Source organism: Lepisosteus platostomus, chromosome 5, assembly GCF_059453375.1.
Source record: "Lepisosteus platostomus isolate fLepPlt1 chromosome 5, fLepPlt1.hap1, whole genome shotgun sequence".
NCBI classification, from domain to species: Eukaryota; Metazoa; Chordata; class Actinopteri; order Semionotiformes; family Lepisosteidae; genus Lepisosteus; species Lepisosteus platostomus.
Genome location: NC_142615.1, coordinates 35,442,301 through 35,446,924, shown reverse-complemented (window position 1 = coordinate 35,446,924; position 4,624 = coordinate 35,442,301). Strand labels below are relative to the sequence as shown.

General features: G+C 39.9%; 1 pseudogene; it reads right to left on the bottom strand.

Moving 5' to 3' along the window:
* Positions 1 to 4,263: 4,263 nt before the first annotated feature.
* LOC148665875 (5S ribosomal RNA) lies at positions 4,264 to 4,382 on the bottom strand (annotated as a pseudogene).
* Positions 4,383 to 4,624: the final 242 nt, after the last annotated feature.

The window sequence follows — 4,624 nt, the reverse complement described above, 5'->3', positions numbered from 1 at the left end:
CAGTGGTTACTGTCTGGAGCAGGTACTTGAATGGCACAGATTCATTGAAATGATTCAATTTCTTTTGAAAATATTTGGGATAATACATATTCCAGAAATCACAGCCGTTGAATTATCCAGAAATTAATTTCTCTCAGGGTGTATTTAACCCCTCATGGATGGCATTGTATGAACTGAGTTTGTAGTTCCCCATTTGCCTCTATTATGAGATGCTGTGGACACTATTTTATACATTTTAGGAGTGTCCATAGGAAGGTATGTTCTAGAAAGAGTGAACTTCTGTTTTGCCATTATTTTTAATAGGGATGTTACATGTTTACACTTGGTGCTCCTACTAGAGGAGAGGATATGATTAATCTAGGCTTATCACAGAAACTGAAACACATCTGGTTGGTGAGTCTACTGTGGGTAAAATGTTACTGGTACCGCATGTTGTAAAGCTCAGTATTTTCTCTCTTGGCCTGACTTTTTTTAATGTCTGAGTGTGAGAATCCATGTTGTTGCTGGTAAGGGAACGGTAGGTGCTGTGATTGACACAGTCAAAGCCTTGTACAGAGATACCATTGTAGCTGTTTGACAGTATTTTAGATGCCCTTAGTCAAAAGCATGGGAGGAAGTACTGCCAAGGGGAGGGGGGGGAGCAAGGATTTTTTCTTTGAGTTTGTGAGGTTATTTTTTGTTATATTGTGTTTCAGAAAGCAAGAAAATAAAATTTACTGTATGATAAAAAGAGAAAGAGCTGGAGTAGATCCTCAGATCAGTTTGCTACCAGCAATCAAACAAAAAAAAAAATGGAAAGAATTGTCTCCTCCTGATTGGAACCTTTCTTACTGTCTTATAATTTATCAGGCTACCTTTTAATTTCCACTGAAAGAAGGAAGTCACTTGTCATGCAGCTATTTTATTCTTCATTGCACAATATGCTCTAAGTTAGCAAATGAAACATGAACACGTATTGAAATAAATCAAGAATACAATTAACATGAATGTATAAACATCCAAACTATACTTTATCACATTTAATTATTGGGTTAGCTTTTTATTGAGCCAAAATGTTATAAATGTGTGAACGTCTGTAAAATGGAAATATTTATATTTTTCTCTTTTCTGTTACCTGCCTGACAGCATTTTGTATCCCATTCTGTATATTACTGGAAAATATTAGACCCAACCTAAAGAATTCATGGGGGTAGTGGGACACAGTACTGCAAAGAGTCTCCTAAAGGGACAGAGCTATTAGTACTTATGTGTTTGAGTCTGGAGAATATAGTAAACTCTAAACATTAAGGGAATGCATGGAATCGGAAAATATAAATTGCATAGTACACAAGACTTAACTGGTTTTATTCTAGGAAAGCAGACAAGACTGAGTCATGGGACTCAGAGGATCCAAGGCTAGACTGAGTATAATAGGCTTCGGGCTTCTATTGTGACATCTACTGTAAAATACAGAAATGTTAAAAGTAAACAAAATAAAGTAACTAAAATGTGGTCTGAAATCACCCCTTTAGACACCCCTTTTACTTCACTGGTGTCAGATATGAAAGGCAATAGTCTCCCGTTCTGTCTGCTGTGTGTTGCAGCAGAGGAACTCCCTGCAGCTGAAAGGGGCAGAGTAACTTGCATGCCCACTAGTACAGTTTACACATGCACGACTTTAAAAGCTAGCAAGACAGGTTTCGATTCACATTAGCTGGCGAGCCTTGTTAAAAAAACGAATGATAATGTAACATGCCACTGTTCATGAACAAAGTTATACTGGGATTTCCTAAGATACGCGATTAAAAAATAAATAAATAAAAATTTTAATCTCCTGCGGAACACATTCCATAAGAATCAGCGGTTTTACAGTATATATCGCCTTTAAAGGTGGCTTCTCAAAACGCTTTACGGGATAAAAACAACCAGAATAGCAGCAACAACAATATTGTATTTCATTTCACTTTGAAAACCAAGTAATAACTTAACTATACAGTACGTGCAAACGTTTCATATGTTGCTGTCGTGAATGCCTGCGTACCCATAAGTATCTTATTTGCCTTGAGTCTGTCTACAGTATCTCTGTCCCACTACCCCCCTCTCTCCCTCAATTCAATTCAATTCAAGGTGTTTTATTTGCATGACAGATGGGTACAATTCTTGTTGGGAATGTATACTCTGATATTTACACCCGGCGCGGCACCGAGGGAACATCTGCATTTATAACTTGGTTTTTAAAATTAGTCAAGCAATATGAAGCATCTCCTTTTACTTTTAAGTCCCTTAAATACATTGAGCACAGCTTTCTCACCATCCTTACACAAAGCAGAAACTGTCCGATGACTCACAGTACAAGTGGAAAGATTACAGATTTTAATCGTCTTTAATTTTGTCTTTAATTTTGCCTGTGGAGTGTATCTTATTAAGCTCTAAATTGCATTTTGAGCGCGGTTTTTGACTTTTTTTTAGTTGCATTTTGGGCGCGGACAGCACATACAAGGGTTAATGAACTGCGCCAAGAAATTTAAAATAGTATTCTTTAGGTCTGAGGGTAGGAGTGGACCGCAGGAAGGAATAATCAGCAAACCAGGAAAACAAAGAACAGGACAGGTGAGATGTGTATCCAGAAAGCGAGTGATCAGAAAAAGGAAATGGAAAACGCAGAAAAAGGAAACGCTTTACAGGATAAAAACAATAATATCGTTTAATATGATTGTTTTTATCGTTTAAAAAATTGTATTTATCGTTTAAAAAATTAATATCGTTTATGGCCTTCACACGCGTTACAGTATGGTCCTATTCTTTTTATGCTCAGCTACTAAGATTTCCCTTCAGTGGTAAAATCCAATATCTACAATGGGCACAGTAAAGACGTTTACAGTAAGTCTTTCTACGACAGACAAACGGACCATGAGTGCCCCTGTCGGTCAACCAATCACGCACCGCGGTACCCCGCGTCATCTTACGTCATGATACGCGACACCGTAGCCAATTACCTGCGGTACGTGTCTGTACCGCTCACTTTGAACGGCTGCATCTGTAGTTTTAGTTTTACGATGTAGGTCATGCGTTGACATATGCACAAACACACGAAATGTCTCATTCCTGATTCAGCTCATGATCCATAGGAGAGAAAAGATTCCTCCTGTTTCTCGTACAACCATATCAGAACAGAATCCCGTGTCACCCAGCTCTGATTCAAGATTCGAAGACACAACCTGCCAGTTGGTAGTTACACACGTAGACCAGTAGGCTACAAGACAGCTCGCATGAACAGGCAGCCGAAACAGCCCTACACAGCCCTGTCGCAGCACATGAATACCGTTATTAAATTCTTTAGATACGCGATTCCATATTATATTAGCAGAAAACCTTAAAACTAACACTTTTTCACACGCTATTTCACATGCTAGTTAAATACTTCGATGCTTAAAATCATTAGGGAGAAATGGAATACCGGTGTGTATTTTTCCTTTAAAGTGCCGATTCCTGGAATCTGACTGGCTGACACCCCTCTGAAGTGGTTCCATAAAATCTGGTATACGGAAAAGAAAGCGTTGATAAATACAAGTGTCTTTAATACACTCTTTTCTGTGCTCTTGAGGATCCTTGTGATATTTTAAGCTCTAGTTGAATGAAAGGTGTCGCATTTTAAATCATTTTCGTGGTTAAAAATTATGAAACGCCCTTTTAAAAGCAAGGAAGTTTTTATGCCCGTTGAAGTAAAACAAAATGCCTGACAAAGTATGGCTTGGACAGATTCCAAGTGCTTGTACAAATGTGCTAAAGAAATTATACTTTGAGTATACAGCTTGTCCAAAGTCATCCATTATTAATACTATTAGTAATATCTTCAGTAAAGGCTTTGATGCATAAATATTTCTGATAAAGGTAGGTTGTGTACTTTTGTCCAACTGAGCAATCTTGCTTTCATAAAATATACCAACATTTTAATGACTGATGATTAACATGCTGTAATACACAGTTCAAAATTAAAGGCTCAAATGCTGTACATGAGAGGTTAAGCTCCCCCTGGCGGTTTTACAAGGCGACGCCGGATAGTTAACCACGTGACACCACGTGAACTGCGTGATACCGCGTAATACCGCGACACGCCCACCGGGGTATGCCGCGAAATACCTCACCCATTTTGAATGGCTGCATCTGTACACAAGCACCCGTGTCTCGCCAAAGCTGACAAATAAACAGACGGAAAAGCCGCACTGCACGTGTGAACAGGGGAATGAGCGAGCGAGGGGGGATAGGGTGCCTCCTGCGCTTAAAAGCTTACAGCACATGGTATTCCCAGGCAGTCTCCCATCCAAGTACTAACCAGGCCCATCCCTGTTTAGCTTCCGAGATCAGACAAGATCAGGTGTGCTCAAGGGGGTGTGGCCGTAAGCGAGAGCAAGGTTCGCTGGCACCCTTCTTATAGAGAGGACAGCTCCGTCACCTCTTTTACGATGCTGCTTTTTTTCCCTTGCGTTTTTCTCTTCTTCCCACGTTCTCTCTCTTCACTGCCTTCGTCCCCGCTCTATTTCACTTCTGCCTTTCACTCTTGCTTCCTTCCAATGAGGACGGAGCTGCGGGAGAAAGGGCGCTATAGAGGATCGCTGTGGAGAGCTGCTGCTGTGCTTTGACATCT